Source organism: Equus asinus, chromosome 20, assembly GCF_041296235.1.
Source record: "Equus asinus isolate D_3611 breed Donkey chromosome 20, EquAss-T2T_v2, whole genome shotgun sequence".
NCBI classification, from domain to species: domain Eukaryota; kingdom Metazoa; phylum Chordata; class Mammalia; order Perissodactyla; family Equidae; genus Equus; species Equus asinus.
In genome coordinates this window covers 57674539-57694054 of record NC_091809.1, presented here as the reverse complement: position 1 = coordinate 57694054, position 19516 = coordinate 57674539, and positions in this window count along the sequence as shown.

Here is a 19516-nt window from a genome sequence, read left to right as displayed (position 1 = left end):
TGCTGCAGTTCCAATAATATCCTAGGTGAAATTTAAGATAATTGAGTAAAGTGAATCTAGAGTTCACCCAGAAAAAAAAGTAATTAGAAAATTGAAAAAAAAATTAATTGGAGAATTTAAATTGAATCATAAAAAAGTTTTAAGAAACTGCAATAATCAAAGATTTTCATCATACTCTAAAAGTCAATGGTATAGAAAATTTAGACCAGACATAGAACTTGTCACAAGTAGAAATTTAGTGGAAAAGGAAACTAATTAAATAAATGGTACTAAGATTATTAGTTTAGTATTTTGAAAATTTAAAATCTGATGACCAAAATCACAAAAGATGCAAATTTTAATTTTATTCAATTTTTAAATGTGTATATATATGTATATACTTAAGGTGTGTATATACTTTAAGGAAGGAAGGAAAGAAAGAAGGAAGAAAAGAAAGAAAGAAAAATAATGAGCTGGAGGCAAGAACATACCAAGGCTTCTCACTGTCAGTTTTTTTAAAAACGAAAATTTCATTCCTATGTTTTCATACCCGGGTATGAATGCTACAGCATGACATTTATAGATTGTTTTTCAAGTAGTTGTAGACATTTTGTTTGCCTTAGGAAGACCTATCCCTTAGGCGTTACTTTTCTAAATTTATTTTTAAAAATGAAGAAACATTTATAAAAATGCAATAATGATCAAGAGGATGAGAAGACAAGGCAGAGACTAGGGGAAAATATTTGCAAAAGGTATATTTGATAAAAGACTATTATCCAAAATATACAAAAACTCTTAAAACTCAACAATAAGAAAATGAAATTCCTATTAAAAAATCGACCAAAGACGTTAACAGACTTCTCGCCCAAGAGGATATACAGGTAGAAAGAATGCATATGAAAGGATATTCAGCATCATATGCCATTAAAGAATTACAAATTAAAGCAACAAAGAGCTGTCACCACACCTATTAGAGTGGGAAAAATCCAAAACACTGACTACACTTTAGACCAACAAGATGTAGATCCGCAGGAACATTCACTCATGTCTGGTAGGAATGCAAAATATTGTAGCCCCTTTGGAAGATAGATGGACAGTTTCTTACAAGGTTAACTCTTTTCCTACCATAAAATCTAGCAATTTTACTCCTTGGTGTTCACCCAAAGGAGTTGAAAACATGTCAGAGTACAAAGTTTCAGTCATGCGAGATGAATAAGTTCCTAAGAGCTAATATAAAGCATGGTGACTATAATTAGTAATACTGTTTTGTATACTTGAAATTTGTTAGGAGGGTAGATCTTAATTGTTCTCAACACACACACACACACACACACACGGTAACTATGTGAGGTGATGGATGTGTTAATTAGCTTGACGGTGGTGATTGCTTCACAGTATATACATACATCAAAACATCAAGTTTAAATATACACAGTTTTTAGTTGTCAATTTTACCAATAAAGCTAAAAAAAGAAAAGAAATTCATGCCCACATAAAAACCTGTACGCAGGTGTTTATAGAAGCTTTATTCATAATTGCCAAAACTTAAGGCAAAGACATGTCCTTCAGTATGTGAATGGTTATATAAACTGCAGTACATCCTGATAATGAAATATTATTCAGTGCTAAGTAGAAGTGAGCCATCAAGCCCCAAACAGACTCGGAGGAACTTTAAATGCATGTTACTAAGTGAAAAAAAACAATCTGAAAGGCTACATACTACATGATTCCAACAGTCTGACATTCTGAAAAAAGTAAAAACTATGGATACAGTTAAATGATCAGTGATTTCCAGGGGTTAGGGGATAGACAGGGATGAATACAAAGAGCACAGCGGAGTTTAGAGCAGTGAAACAATTGTGTATGAAAGTATAATGATAGATACATGTCACACATTTGTCAAAACCTGTAGCATGTGCAACACCAAGAGTGAACTCTAATGTAAACTATAGACTTTGGGTGATAATAATGTGTCAGTGTAGGTTCATTGATTGTAACAAATGTACAACTTTGGTGCAGGATGTTGATAGTGGAACTGACTGTGCTCATGTGGTAGCAAGCAGTATGAGGAAATTCTACTTTCTGCTCAATTGTGCTGTATACCTAAAAGTGCTCTAAAAATAAAATATTTTTTAAAAAGGATTAAAAATGCAATGATGCATATTTTCCAGAGTATCACATCTAATGGCTCTGTATTTTCTTTAAAAGTGATGCTTATTTTGTCTTTACACCAATTCTTTAAAATATGTTTTACAAACTTGTCCTAATTATTATTTAAGGTATGAAGGTATTTTAATTTTAAACCATAGCTATCTTGAAAAATGTATTTGTTTCCAAGTTTTGGAAATATTTTGACTCCAAATTTTTAAAGTGAATTTTGTAAAATCATACCTAGTTATACAGCTGAAACACTCCTTTAAACGTAACAAAAATGTAAAATTTCAAACAACAGTCTTTTTGCCTAAATGGAAGCCACTATAAGCAAAATGGCTTTGAAAACCATGGAAGAAAATCTTCTATGCTTTTTATATAGGAAATAGAAATGAAGATTCATAAGAACCGAAATTATTTTATCACAAAAATGGCAAGGTGGAAAACCAATTTGTTCAGGAAGCACTGAGTATTATCAAAAATACTGCTAACCCTCACTTCCCGAAAACAGGATAACATAATTGACTGTTCTGTGGATAGCTACAGCACATTTATTTATCTTTTCATGTTCTTCAAAAGCTTATGCCATTTTCTTTTTTAAGTCTGGCTTAGAAAATCCTTTTAAATGCCTTTTTTTCACCCAGTGTCTGTTCTAAATTTAATAAAAAAATGGTTTAAAACTTTCTTTTTCACCCTTCTCCATTCAATTCTGTTAACTAAATGAACAGAAATGGCATTTCTTATGTCTGTATAGTTTCCCTATGCATACTTCTAGAACTAAAGAAAGAAAGTTTGGGCTAGCCAAATTTTGTTCACTTCATGTTTGGGCTTTATATGCTAGTCACCATTTTCTTGTTACAGAAGAAATATCCAAGTTGTGCTCTTTGATCAAGAGGTTTGGGAAATGTGAAATTAATCAAAATACATTTTTTCTTCACTGAACACGTTGGACACTTTAATATGCTAACATATTTCGTGATTCTTGAAGCTGAACTGCAGTGTGCCTTGCTTCCTAACCACTTTTATTCATACAAGTTTTAAAACCTTTTAAAACCTTTTTACTTTGAAATGATTGTAGATTCTCAGGAAGCTGCAGATAGAGGTTGGAGCGGTTCCCTGTTCTCTTTACCTAGTTCCCACACTGGCTACATCTTACGTAATTATAGTACACTATCAAAGCCAGGAAATTGACATCGATTCTTCAGTGTATATATATATATATATATGTATATTTCTTTGTCAATTCATTACACGTGTAGATTCCTGTAACCATCACAGCAATCAAGATACAGAATGAGTCTGTCACCACAAAGAACTTTCCCATGATCTCTCTTTAAAGTTATACCCTCCCTGCCCTACCCCTACTATCCCTAAACCTGACAAATACTAGTGTGTACAACATCTCCATAATTTTGTCATTTCAAGAATATTACATAAGTGGAAATACACAGTATGTGATCTTTTGAGATTGGCTTTTTTCACTCAGCACGTCTTTGAGAGCCATCCAAGCTTTTGCGCATATCAGTAGTCTGTTCCTTTGTATTGCTGAGAATTATTCCATGGTATGGATATACAACTGTGTTTAACAATTTACCTTTTAAGGACTGTTTTAGTTGTTTCTCAGTTTTTGGCTATTACAAATAAAGCTGCTATGAACATTGATGTACAAATTTCTGTATGAATGTAAATTTTCATTTTTCTGGAATAAATGTCCAGGGTGCAATTGTATTCTGTTAAGTGTACGCTTAGTTTTTAAAGAAAATACCAAATATTTTCCAGGCTGGCTGTTCCATTTTATATCCCCACCAGCTATGTATCAGATTCACTTTCTCCACATCGCTGGTGGTATTTATGTTGTCAATATTTTATTTTAGCCATTGTAATAGATGTGTAATGACATCATTTTATTTTAGCCATTGTAATAGATGTGTAATGACATCTCATGGTGATCTTTAACTTGCATTTCCCTAACGGTAGGTGAGGTTGAATATCTTTTTGTGTGCTTATTTTCCATGAGACTATGTTCTTTATAGAAAAGTCTCTTTATTGCTTTTGACCATTTTCTAATTGGATTATTTGATTTTTTTATGGTTATTTATTCTAGATACGGGTCCTTTAATAGATGTGTGGTTAGAAAATATTTTGTCAGAGTCTGTAACTTGTCTTTTTATCTTCTTGAATAGTCTTTTGCGGAGAAAATCTTTTTTTAATTTTGCTCAAGTCCAATTTATCACTTTTTCTATTATGGATCTCGTTTTTGGGCTTATGTTTAAGAAATCTTCACCCAGCTCTATATCCCTAAGATTTTCTTTTATGTTGTTGTCTAAAAGTTTTATTGTTTTATATTTTACAGTTCAACCTGTGATTCATTTTGAGTGAATTTTTGTATAAATTGTGAAGTTTGGTAAAGTTAAGTATTCATTTATTTAAGTAATTTTAAATTTTTGCCTGTGGCTATAGGATGTTCCAGCACCATTTGATTCAAAGGTTATTCTTTCTCCATTGAATTGCTTTTCCACCTTTAAAAAGAAAAATCATTATGCTGATTATGTTGATTATGCTTTTGTGAAGGCTGTTTCTGGGTTTTCCCCTCTCTTTCACTAACCTCTTTGTCTATCCCTTTGCCAATACTGCGTGAGCTTGATTCCTTCCACTTTTCTCCTTTTTCAAAATTGTTTCAGCTATTTTAGCTCTTTCGCCTTTCCAAATAAATTTTAGCATAATCCTATCTGTATCTACAAAGATTTTTCCCGAGATTATCATAAGAATGACATGAAACATGAATATATACAGATATATATATATATATAAAATATGTATATAAATTTGGGGAGAATTAATATCTTTAGTATCTGAATCTTCTAGTCTATGAACATGTTATGTCTCTTCATTTATTGAGATCTTCTTTTATTTCTTTCACAGTTTACGAATTAACATACAAGTTCTTCTTTACATGTTTTGCTAGATTTATAAGGAAGTATATCATTTTTGCTGAGTAATTGTAAATGGTATTTTATACTTAATTTTGGTTTCCACATTTTCATTATTTCACATTTTTTTATCTTTTCACTTGCTTTAATCATGTTCCTAACTGTCTGTTGGAGCATTTTTATGAGGGATGATTTAAAATTCTTGTCAAATAATTCCAACATCTGCATCATCCCCCAGTTGGCATCTACCGATTGTCTTTTGTCACTCCAGTGGAGATGTTTCTGGTTCATGCTATGATGGGTGATCTTTGATTGAAATATGAACATTATGTTTTGAGACTATGGATCTTATTTAAATCCTGTGTTTTAGCAGGCTTCCTCTGACACTTCCTCATGGGAGATGGCACTGTCTTATTTTTGCCAGGTGGGAGTTGAGGTCCAGGTTCCCCAATCAGTTTCTGTTGACACTGGGGTTAAGGGGTGCTTCTGCTTACTGCTGGTTGGAGATGGGAGTATAGATGCCCACTAGGTCTTACTGATGCCAACCTGGAAGGGAGGGGAGGGGCACCTTATTAATGTCCCCCCATGGCCTTCACTGACTTGGCATTGAGGTGGTGGCCTTATAACTGTTTTTGGTGGTGAAAGGCCCAATTTTCCACTAGGCTTCCTCACACACCACCCAGCAGGGCATCATAGGGGGGCCTCATTAGATTCAGGTGGAGGTGAAAGTCTGGGCTTCCCTCATGGTCTCCATTGTCATCGTCTTAGGATGTGGCTCTTTACTTCTCAGCAGCTGTGTAAATCCTGGCTGTCCATTCAGCACCATCCTGCGAAGGGCGATGCCTGTCACAACCCTCCAAGTGTAAAAATCTAGGTTTTCCACGTGCCCTTTATTAGAGGGGGTGGAGGTGTTTTCTAAAATGTTTGGGAGCAGAGTGACTATTGTCTAAAAGTTTTCTGTTTTGTCAGGCTGCCCCTTTTCCTGGTCCTTTAGCTAGAGAGAGCAAGCTTTTCTTGGGGTTTTTTTGGTCTGTGCCTATTGATGCTTCTGGATTGCTAGCTTCTCCAATACCTAGTCAGGGATACTTAAGGCCTAAAAAAGATACTTCCCACTATCCTCTTCATAACTATACCATGGAAAAAGAAAGAAGTTTGTGGTTATTTCAAAAACCTGAATGTTAGGAGGAAAATTCTTGTCAAAAGCTTATTACTAGGTAAAACAGAGAATTTTTAGGGCAGTGAAACAGCTCTGTATGATACTATAATAGTGGATACAGGTCATTATACATTTATCAAAACCCATAAAATGTACACTACCAAGAGCGAAGCCTAAAGTAAACCGTGGACTCTGGGTGATAATGACATGTCAATGTAGGTTCATCAGTTGTAACAAACGTAGCACTTTGGCGAGGGATGTTAATAATGGCAGAGGCTGTGCAAATGTTGAGGCAGTGAGTATATGCATGGAAAGTCTCTACCTTCCACTCAATTTTGCTGTGAACCTGAAACTGCTCTAAAAGTAAAGCTTATCAAAAGTAAAAAAAAAAAAAAAAAAAAGCTTATTACGTAAACCAACATTTCATTAAATGGTAACTGAAAAACCTTTATCTTCTCTCCTACAAGTCCCTAGAGTGGTCCTGGATTTGAGAGAATGAGTTAAACATCAAGTTGGTTTTATTTGTTTTTAAATGGGATTCCATTTTAGGAAAACTAAATCTCCCAATTGCTATAGTAATGAATCATCATCTCATGTCTAAAGTTGTTGAAAGAGTTATCATGTCAGCCAAACAGAGCCATCTGGACCGACCTTTACTGTTATATTAAGTAGCTTTTGGAGAATTATTTATAGAAATTGAGTGAATGATTTTTTTTTTCCCCTTGGTCTCTTTTGAGGAATATTTTCCTGGCAGAGAGTTTCATTTATATTGTCTTTTAAATGACTCTGAGTTACATTTAGCACTTAAGCAAAGAAAATTATGCTAAACTAAATCTTAAATCTGGAACCCTAAATAGAGATGTAAGGTTTATCAATTTCTTTTCTTAAGCCTTGGCGATTTCTATTTTTGGCAGGTATCAAATAAAGCTCTTATTAATTGGTTTCAATTGCATGAATAAATTGGACTGAAATGTTGTGTAGGGACCTGAAATTGGCCACCCCAAGTTATGTCTCTTTGGCATCAGGATTATTTGAGGCTGACTGCTTTTGATAAACTGGGACAGGGAAGGAGGCTCTGAGGAATGGAACTTGCCCTTTGTTAGGACACCTTTACATTTGTAAGGTAAATCTCTGTCTGTAAAGGTGCCTCCCTCTCTGTACCAGGAAGAAGAAAGGGGATGACCTTCTCTCTAGAAACTCTTAATCAATACCAAAGGCAAGGACTTAAAATCTGCATTTTATTGTGCTTCTCTGGTATCCTCCTGTAACTGACTTCCCTCCCCCTCCCAACATTGGCATTTCTTTAAGGATTAAGCATCTTTCCTTAGGCTAGGAACTGATTGCTGCGCTCACCTGTGACCGCCCAGCTCCAGACAATAGACTTGCCTCCTGCTACGCCCATCGAGATAGCAGACCATCACCTGCTGTGTCCATCAAGCACTGTGCTGACAGGGCAATCTTGTGACTATTGTGGGAGGGACATTTCAATCACATGTGAAACACTCTGTTTGGGGGTATATAACCGCTCTGTACACCCCACTTCTTCGGTGCCCTTTTTTCCTTTAGGAAGAAGGGCCCCGGGCCATGGTTCCTCATAAAGCTTTGTTTAATTTTCTCTTGCTATTCTGTCTCATGTGAATTTAATTCATTCTCCGGCCAGACGAACCCACATTTGGGAAGAGGAAATGTCTTCCTCCCCTACAGTTGCAATTGGAAACCACTGTGAAGATGATATAATAAATCATTTCCATGTCATGCTACAATTAGAGAAGAGCCACAGGGCCAGCCTGGTGGCACAGCAGTTAAGTTCACATGCCCTGCTTCAGCAGCCCAGGGTTCACCAGTTCAGGTCCCAGGCGCAGACCTACACCCTGCTTATCAAGCTACACTGTGGCAGATGTCCTACATATAAATAGAGGAAGATGGGCACAGATGTTAGCTCAGTGCCCATCTTCCTCAGCAAAAAGAGAAGGATGGGTGGCGGATGTTAGCTCAGAGTTAATCTTCCTCAAAAAAATAAAAAAAAAAAAACTAGAGAATAGTCACAATTCTATGCGGATTAGATCTTAAATTTTTCTCTAAAAGGCAAAAAACCATGCTAGCAATCATAATTATCTTTGAGTATCCTGTAAATTGTCTATCAAGTCAAACATGCACGGCATAGTGTATGTCTCCCTAGTGATTCTTCTGCATTTAAGGTTGGCAAACACTTGAGTGAGACTAAAATAAAGAGCAAAAGAAAAGTCTATATACTGAGGTCTGGACACTGAAGCCAGTCAGCCTTTAAGGGAACTCTCTGACCTAACTGTGATGCTGAGATGAATGGGGAATTTTCTTCATTCTGTCTTACTATTAAACAATATATAACCTAATTAACTCTAAGAATTATTTTTAGATTTAAGGATTAAAGAAAATGATAGATCAACTTCTTAGGGATTGGATAAATTTTGAAATCAGCCTGATGATTCCAGAGAAAAATTTTGTATTCAAGGCACGGCCCAAAAGTTAAAGACAAAGAGTTAATTTCTTTCAATGACTTAAACTTTGTCCTAGCCCTTTCTAAGCTGAAGATACATATTTTTATGGAAGAGATTCATTTATTGATCTCTGTAGTCAAGCATACATACATATATACATACATGCATACACTAATTCACATTTATTAGTATATATATCTCTATACATGTCTAAAACATAATTTTCTCTCAGGGAATTATCACTACGTATAAGTAAAATTTTCTAGTACAATCTTGTTATCCACTAAATATTTTCTCTGTCAATCTATCTATATAAAACACACTTTTAAACTCTTGGCCATGAAACTTTCTACCTAGGTGCATAGGTTTATAAGAATTTACAAGTGCTTATTTTTAAATATTGCCTCAAACACAGCTTCACCATTTCAACCATTTGTTGCACTCATGTACATTTCAGGATCTCTCTGCCCAGATCAAGCCAATAAAACTCCAAGAACATGATATAAATACCATGTGGCACATTGAATGGTATGGCATTTTTAAAGATAGGAATATGACACTTTTTGTGATTTCATTATGACTTCTAAGACTGTTCTAATGATCTTGGTAATGAGTCCCCTGATCAATTTTATAAATGCTAAACACTTAAACTCTGCTTACTGACATTCACATAGTTAATTTTAGGCTACTTGGCCATACACTTTCCTTTAATTCTTTGAGAAGCTGGAGCTTCCCTATGCACCTCTAGAATAGCATATATTAAGATTGATAATAATGCTGTCACTGGAACATTTCACAAAATGTGAAGGGCAGAACTCTATGACCAAAATGAAATTACGTGTTGCTGAAAAGCTACTTATGTACTCTCAGAGATGTATTGCTTCTGTACTTGTGTAGGAGTGAAAATAAAGTGTAATTCTTTAAAATATTAATTAACATTTCAAGTTTAGGATCATGAAACACCTCAGGAGCAGCTGATTATTTTTTTTTAAGTCTTCTGTCTTTGTTCAGTTAGTCCCACAAATAGTAAATTACTCATAGTACACATTTATCATGTGCTAACTGTCTGCCAAGAATAACCTAGTTAGAAGAAAATGGTCAGAAAAGGTGGGTCAAGAGCACATTCAGGTGAATATTAGCAAAATGAACCGTATTGTCTGACGGGTTTTTAAACCATTAGTTGTTAAAGTCACTTTCTCTTAATACAGATCTGCTAGTTTTATTCTCTTCTAAAACGTCTTGAGAGCATGCTTGTTTTAAAAGTCAAATACACAATATTTATCATAAGAATATAAGATCGTAGCTGAGCTAAGTGTTCTTTTAACAAAAGAAATTTCTATTTTAGTTTCTGGCAGGATCCTTCTAATCAAACATAAGTTTCACGCTTTTCTAACAATTGTACTTTCATTTCTTCTTTCCTTCATCTATTATTATTGATTTCCTGTAAGTATACAGATAGTCACCTTTACCTCAAGGACTAAAGAGGTTTGTCAAAATATTATTCTTGTATGAACTAGGTTTTAATAATAATGAATATATATGTGTACACTGTGCTAAACATTCTACTTAAGGGCTCCATAGATATTATCTTGTTTCATTGTCAAAATAATCCTGTGAGATTTTGAGCTTTCATATCTTAATGTTAGAGATGAGGAAATTAAGCTGTGAGCAACATGATGGTGATGCAAGTTTAAGGTTACACAAATACCAATTGGCAGAGCTGGACTTTGAACTCAGGACTGCCTGAGTCCCGAGACTATGATCTTAACTACTCACAAAGATGGCTTCTTTACATTTGTATTCTCCTTCAAATGAATTATTGAAGTAAAAGTTAAGATCTTACTAACTATTGCTTAACAGATATTCTATTAAGATAATTCATGGCCTTTTACAAAGATGGAACTAAAATAAGATTCATGGAAGTTCCTCTGAATGCCTTGGCCTGGAGCCAACCCAACTCTCAGAAAGAATGTGAAGGATTCAGCCTGTGCCTTATAACTGAGACCCAGAAATAGCTTCAAAACTTACAAAGACTTAAAGGAGCACATTCTCCAGCAGACAATGGACAATATTGAGATTCCAATGAGTCCATATGGAAATGGAAAATTATGCAATAGTTTAACTTATTTTAAGGTATAAACATGTTTCCAAAAATATAAATTACGTTTCTGCTTATTCATTTCTCATTATTCAGTGGTCTGTCTAAAGCTCTTCCTAGAATCAACATATTCTGATTTATTTTTCATGTAAAAAAAGAAAGGAGTTTTCCAGCAGAGAAGCTGTACCGTCTCCCATAGTTCAGGGAAATGAATGAAGTCTACTCAACAGAGTCATTGGGGAAGTATGCATTATAGACACACATAACTCCGAGACTCTTGTGCAGGAAAAACTGAGGCCAACCAACGGGAAACTCTTGTCGGTATCCCAGCATTATGGGGATTTATTCAGCGTGCTTCCTGGAGATCATTTGACTCTGAACGCAAGTCACGAACATCACCAGTTGCGGTGTTCTGAGCAGAAAGGGAAAGGGCAAGCCAAATTGTGTTGTTTAATGCTGATTGACTTTGAAATTTCTTTTGAAACAAAACTTGCTTTTGGTGAAGACCTAATCTGACATGAGTGCAGAGAAAATGAAGAAGTAGCAGGTATGTTTAAAGGGAACTATGCTTTAGAAGTCAGAAGATTTATAGTTATGCTTGTAGAGATTAGGGGAGTTAATTGCCTTACAAACTTGATTAAATGCACAGGACGGAAGTGCCCAGTGTTGAAAGGAGAATTTAAGAGACAGCTGAAACCTTTATTAGATCCCTGTGCTCTTTTGTTAATGTGTCAGCAAGGTAGGGGACTGCCATGATTTTAAACCAGAACAAGAGTTCAAGGAATAGAGAAAAGTAACAATGAGAAAAGTGTATACTTAAAGCCGCCTTCTGAAATTTTCCTCCTCTCTGGAAAATGTCACTTTTTATGTGAATATTACTTGAGCTAAAATGTAAAAATTTAAAGGTTATGCCAAAGCTGCCTATCACTAATGAAAATTTGGAATGTGTATGAGAACTGTTTAGAGGTACTTTGTATTATTATAACACCAATACATTCTGAAAACCATCTTTTCCTAGCAGTCATGGCAAAAAAAGTGTATATATTAATCATAGCTTTGTTCCTGTTTGTATCCTGCGGCATGCAAACACAACAATACTTTATTCTAATATTAAGTTCTATTTACTTATCCCCAACAACATTATTACTATCATCCAATCTTTATTAAAAGCACACTATGAAAAAATCTGTTCTGAAGAGAATAGGAACTGCTCTGACATTTAAGCAATTTTCAAACATCCAGAACCATTCAGGTATACTTTCCATTTAGTATAATTTGACATTTATAGATCTCAGTTTAGAATTTCATGTTTGCATATTTGTTTCAATTTTTTATATTCGGTTTTCCAGCATGTGCCACAGCATCCCTATCATGTAAATGAGGGAACAGAGAATTTGCACACCTGAGTTACCACATCCATGTCTGGGATACAACACAATGGCTTCTCTGTGTTTATAACAGATTCAATGTACTAAAGAGTAGCTAGTATACAGTAGGCAATCAATAAATGTTTGTAGAAATGGGAAAAACCTATATATTAAGTTGATGTCAATTATTGAAACACAATAACTTATAAAGTCTATTTCTTTTGGAATTCTTCAGATCATTTGAAAGAGTATTGTGGAATGATTCTACAACATTGTATTTCCTTTGCACTTTGTGTCTTTTTATTATACACTTCTACTATTCACAAAATTTTTCTCTGACACAAACCTGTTTTCTCAATCAAGAAATTATATACTAATTTTACATCTTTTAGTCTTTTCAATTCATTTTTCTTTAAATCCCTCTCTTTATTACTTGGTCTCACTGTGTACATATATTATCAACACATTCTTAACCCCTCTCCCTCTTTGAAAAGTTGAGTACAGTATCATTTGGATTTAAAGCCAGAGATAATATCCATGCAATTAAAAGTGTCTTCCTCTTGAGGCCTGCCCCAATGGCCTAGTGGTTAAGTTCAGTGCACTCCACTTGGGTGGCCTGGGTTTGGTTCCCAGGCGTGGACCTACACCACTCATCTGTTAGCAGCCATGCTGTGGTGGCAGCTTACATACAAAAAAGATGAAGATTGGCAAGAGATATTATCTCAGGGCAAATCTTCCTTAGCAAAGAAAAAAATCTTCCTCTTATTTCCACCTACACTAGCTCCAAAGTCTATAAGGAAATACCAAAGAGAGAAAATGAAATGGAAATGGAGAAAGAGAAATGGACAAGCATAAAACAAAGAGAAAACTATTAAAGAGAGATGCATTTAGAAAGACAGGGAAAGTAAAGGTGTAAAGACAGTGAATGCATCAGAGAATGGGCAAAAGCAGTAGTCAATTACATTTTTTAATTGAGATTTTTCTGAGCAATCAGGATCCACAGATCCAAAGAAGTAAATAATACTTCCCTCCAGTTATATACTTGGGTACTCCACCTGATTAGTAGTCGACTGAATGATGGTCATCATCCAAAAATATGTCCACATTCTAATCCTTGGAAATTTTGAATGTGATCTTATTTGGAAAAAAGAGTCTTTGCAGATGTAACTAAGTTAATGATTTTGAGATAAAATCATCCTGGATTATCCTGGTGAGCCCTAAATCCAATGACAAATGTCCTTATAAAAGACGGAAGAGGAGAAGATATGGAGCAGAGAGGAAGGCCATGTGAAGATGGAGGCAGAGAGTATAGTTATTCAGCCACGAGCCAGGGAAAACCTGGAGCCACCAGAAGTTTGAAGAGTCAAGGAAGAATTCTACCCTAGAACCTTCAGAGAGAGCATGACCCTACCAATGCCTTGATTTCATACTTCCGGCTTAAACGGCTGTGAGAGGATAAATTTCCCCTGTTTTAAGTTACCAAGTTTGTGGTTATTTGTTAGAGCAGTCCTAGGAAACTAATACATTTTCTACACTGCCTCTCTAGTGATGAGTCAGAAAGCAGAAAGCAAGAGTCTATGGAAACTGCCATATGCTGATACTAATAGCTCAATTTTTTCTTCCTGCCCACATTCTCAGAATTCCCTATTTTTAGAGGTTCCATTCCTCAACACATACACACACACACCCCAGAAGTAAATAAATTCCCACAACAATGGAAGAGAATAGAGATTGAGAGGGCATCTATAATCTAAAATGTGGACATCATCACATCGTCTTTGAAACCATTTGACATGTATGAATTTAAAACAGCAACTTAATGAAGACATCTTGTGCTCCGTTAAATCTGAAAAATCATTTATAATTGCTGCATGGTTTCTCGATACACTAAAGCAAGTTACTGTGTTCATTTATGCCTGGAAAGGGACAAGAACATCACTAACACTATAAAAATAATGAGATGATGATAAATAATACTCGAAACTGTAAAGGTGGGAATGAGATTACATTCCTGTATTCTCTTTGGTTCATCAGCTACTTTCAAGACAGTGGTGAGGGTTGCTGTTAAGTTTGGTGTGAGCCTCACAAAATATGTTATGGCCAGATTATATTTTTAAATTGAATAAAATTTGAGTTCTTATTTTGCCTTTAATATTATGTGCAGCTTCCTCCAGAATCAGCTTGGCTACATTTGGAGGCAATTAAGAATATGCAGGAAGAATTAAAACCCTAGGAAGTTGTTTTTATCTTTAATAGACTGCAGCAGAGTTAAATTGTAAATTGGTCACAAGAGAAAACTTGTCACCGTGACTCATGTAAATTACTGAAACTGCTGTAGTTTGGGAAATAAACCTCATTAGCCCAAAATTTTACCTTATGATTTTCCCAAGTAACCAAACATCATTGCTTATACTGAAGTGAAGCTCTTGATACCATTTTTTTCAATAAAAAGTATGATATTAACACATTACTTTGGTCACAACTCAAATTTAACAAAAGTTATAACGAAAATAAATGATCTCACTTCTACCTCCTTATCACAGAGTCATAGTTAAAGGCACATTTGTGAAGAGTGAGAACTGAGCCAAGATGTTCAGCCTGACTCTGCTCCTGTCTCCTGGACCCAGATGCCCGTCTTTTAGCTCTTCAGTGGAAAGAAAAATCCTCATTTGCTACAATATCCAGGAATGCGTATTGGCTTATAAGCTTTCAGAAGGCTGGGGTTTGTTTTTTTTTTTCATATAGTAGGTAATATATCCTTAGGACTTCTAGGAAGGGCTTTGATGTTCATCTAGTATAACTTTGTCATTTAACACATAGACACTAGAGAGCTGGAGCATGAACTAATGTCTACAAACCCAAGTTCCATAGAATCTATCTTATCTAAATTAGCATTAAGCTATAACGTCATCATAAGTTAGAGTATAGTAGCATGTTCCATGGCTGTGAAAACATGTATTCACAAAAAGGAATCTTCTACTTGAAAATGTATGTGAGAGCAAGATATTTGAAAGAAGAGCAAAGAGTAAATAAGCAAAATAATGCAAAGTTTTAGAAAGATTTCTTGATAATTCAACAAGAGCTTTATTTTTGCCCCTTACTTTCTGGGTACCACATTAGATTATGAAGCTCCTCTAATGAATAAGATACTGTTTCCTCCCTTAACAAATATCATGGTATATACTTGGGAACAAACCATTTTGTAAACAGGCAGAGAGAAGAGAGAAAGACCAGTCATTCCATCCTGGGGAGATTAGGGAAGATCGTCTAGAGTCAGAAGCTATAGTGAATCTAGATGAATAGTAGAAGTTTGCTAGTTAAAGAAAAGTAGGAGAGCATTCATGGCAAAGGAAACTATGTAAAAAATAAATCCACTTAAATATGAAACATTATCAAGTTTACAGAAAACCACAAGTAAGTTTGTATCCACTGGAGTCAAATCAGGGAGGAATTATGGGAGATGAGGCTATAGAAATAATGGCTAATAATCATAGTTCTTGCATTCTATTCTAGGAACTGTGGTCTTTAGAGCACAGGTAATGGATAGCACTGAGTATTTACACCAAGGTAGTAAAATTGTCAGCTTTAAATTTTAGATAGTTCTTTCTAAAAGTCATAATAAAGATGAATTTGAAAGGAAAGACACAGTATCAGATAAACCTACAAACTAGATCAGAATGATTGGGCTTACACCAAGGGGAAAAATCAGAAGCCAAAGATTAATTTGTAAGTAATTTAGTGGATGTGATAGTAAGAGGAATGGGAAAAATCTTGATTAATTTCCTCATTTTTTTAACTTCAGTGAATGATTAGTGCCATCAACTGAACTGCAATACTCGTGAGAGGAAACATGCCTGGTATAGGAGATGGTGAGTCCCTTACTGGACATATTGAATTTGAGGTGCTCATGAGACATCCAAATTGAGATGTTTAGCAGGATTGAAATGTCTATCACACAGGGAAGCTTAGGAATTCAGTCAGGGATGGATATTCAGATTTGGTAGTCACCATTATACAACTGGTAGTGAAAATAACTAGAGAAATGGGATTACTCAAGATGTAGAATGAGATTAGGACTGACTAAACTCAGAATTTCAGTGAACACCAAAGACAAGTGGAAAGGCAAAGAAACTAGAGTACAGGAAAGAGATAGAGAAAAAAGAGAGTAAGAAAGAGTTGCAAAATGGCAGGTGCTTAAAGAGAGAGTAGGGTCACATAACTCAATTGAGTAGAATTTTTAGAAAGTGGTGTGTGATCATCAAGAAAGTGTCAGTGGAAAGAATCCGTTTGATCTGGCAAAAGAATAGTTATTGTTGACTTTTCAAGCACACTTTCAATGAAGAAAAACAAATATAAAACACATAGTTGGAAAATATTAGAGGACTTTCATTTATAAATCATGAATTGACACCATGAATTTCTGATCCTTCTGGAAACCCAAATGAAATGACATTAAATATTTTTAAAGATATAAGTCAAAAAGACAAAGGAAAAAAGACGGTAGTATACTACAGTGTTAATTTTGGAATGTGGAAAGCATATACATAAATAGTAACTGACTCTATATGTGAAAAAGCCAAAACGTGATAGCCTAAAGGATGTCAATAAAAAGCAAGCACGATGGAAAGTTTCAAGAATTGGAGTTATAAGGAACCTCTGAGTGTGCAAGTCACTCTGGGTGTGAAGTGGGGCTGAAAGCAAAAGATTTGTTAGAAGTTTACTTTTTGGTAGTAAGTAGCATTCCGGATATTCCCCTTCATTCCTGGAAAATAGGCAATTGTCCTCCCTTGAGCTCTGCTAAAGAAAATACGTTTATTCTCCGGAAATAGTAAATCACAGAGACTCTGGATTGGAGACACTTCAAACAGCTGAGGTCAAAGATGAGGCACCCACCTGGACACCTGGGGTAAGGAGATGGATGGTGTACTGAGTGGTGGTGCTGCTTGCCTTCCACAACTCTGGCCCTCATGCTATGACTCTGTGGCAAATGATTGGAAGATTACTTTTTTGGGAAAACTGCCCTGAAGAAGAAGAGAAAACCACTAATTCTATTTAAAAGAACTTGTACCCCACCCAAAATAAACTAATCTGAGGCTTATGATTCAAGAAGATATAGATATAGATATAGATATCTTCTCATTAGAATTTTAAAACATTTCTTAATTTGATTGGACAGATAAGGATCGTCTGATATTTAAGGAATGCCTTTAAAATAAAAGATACATATGAAAATTCCAAGAGAAAAACAAATTCAGAAAGCAACAGAGATCATACAGAGAATTTAAAAAATCTCACATTAAATCATAATTCTCGTCTTCAGTGCTGAAAGAGACTATCCTACGTTTGTGAAATAAGAGTATTCAAAGAATAAGGAAAATATTTAGAAATTTAAAAATTTATGACAAAATTAAAATGGACAATTGGATTGTTGTAAAACCATATTGAGAAAATCTCTCAGAAAGAACAGCAAGGCAAAGATTTTTTTAAACAGAAGAAAACATCTTTTAAAAGGCTCAATCTAAAAAGCCAATTAATGAGTTAGAGAAAGAAAGAGAGTGATGAAGAGAGGACATTATGAAAGCGTTAATAAAAAGTTTTTCCAGAATACAAGGATAGAATTTTCCAGATTGAAGGGCTCACTGAGTATCTACAACTATGGCTCAGCTTCATCAAACACACCTACCAATGCTCATCCTCACAAAATTTCAGGACACTGGGGCAAAGTCCCAAGAGAATCCAGAAAGGAGAAAAAAAACCAAAGGGGGTTATAGGCAAAGGACCTGAAGGATCAGAGACAAAGGAATAAAAATGGCATCTCACTTCTAAACAGCAATGCTGCGACCTAGCTGAAAGAGATCAGAACAATGCCTTCAATTCCGAGGGAAAGTCCTTTCCAACCTGCAAATCTATGAATTTCAGCCACTAGACTAAAGATATTTTCAAATATGGAAGGGCTCAAATTTATTTTTCTTCATGAACCCTCTTTTGGGGTGCTATGGAATAACTATATAGAAAGTTATTGAAGTGCAAATTTGATAAAAATGAGATTAATTAAGTAAGGATCCAGGAATCAGGGATTGAACACAGGAAAGATGTAAAAGGAAGACTAAAGTAAATCCAGTCAATTTCAAATACACACACACACACACACACACACACACACACACAGTTCTCTTCCTGTAGTCAGGTTGTTCATCAGTTTCTCCTCTGTGTGTGTGTGTGTGTGTGTGTAATAGTTGTAGTAGTTCAAGGAGGTAAAAAAAAAGAGGTATATCTTCACCATTCATGCTAAGAAACAAATACATAATTTAAAAAATTGAAAAAAAATCACAAAATAGTAGTAAAAACTTAGTATTTAAAATACAAAGTTAAAATGGCTTATAAGCTTATACATATCTTATTGGAAATTATATTGGAATATTCAGAAACAATATTCCTGAGACTTAACACTTCAAGGGTTTCCTTATCACTTTAAAAAATAGTAAAATATATGGAATATAGCTTTCAAAGAATAAGAGAAATTTTCAAATATTTAAGTCAGAAAGATAAAAATTGGTTCTGTTGTAATTTTCACAATATCAGAATATCAACAGATGGTGAAAATAGTACTTTTCTTAAATGATGTAAACATTATCTTCCATAGTTGAGAGAGCTAAATCCACTTTATTTCATCTAGGAAACTCCTTTCTCTTTTCCCCTCCCGTGTTGGTTCTCCTCAGAGGCACAGGCTAGTAAATGCTCCCTAATACCTGTTCTCTGATATTTGTGTAAAAATAGGATCTCTGATTGTTATCTAGGCACATGACTTTCCAGGATATGGAGCAAATTGACTGCCCTTTTTTCTCACTATATTCTGTAAACAGAAAGGCCTTGTGATGGTTATTATTTTTTTTTTTGAGGAAGATTAGCCCTGAGCTAACATCTGCCACCAATCCTACTCTTTTTGCTGAGGAAGACTGGCCCTGAGCTTACATCTATGCCCATCTTCCTCTACTTTACATGTGGGACGCCTGCAACAACATGGCTTGACAAATGGTGCGTAGGTCTGCACCCGGGATCAGCCAGTGAACCCCGGGCCGCTGAAGAGGAATGTGCGAACTTCCCACTGTGCCACTGGGCCAGCCCCTTGTGATGATTCATTTTACATGTCATCTTGGATGGGCCACAGGTTGCCCAATATTTGGTTAAAGATTATTCTTGGTGTATTCGTGAAGGTGTTTCTAGGTGAGACTGATATTAGAATTAGTAGATTTTGTAAACAGATTGCTCTTCCTGATGTAGGCGGGCCTCATCCAGTTCATTGAAGGCCTGAATAAAACAAAAGGATGAGCAGGAAGAATTCACTCTCTGCCTGGTGC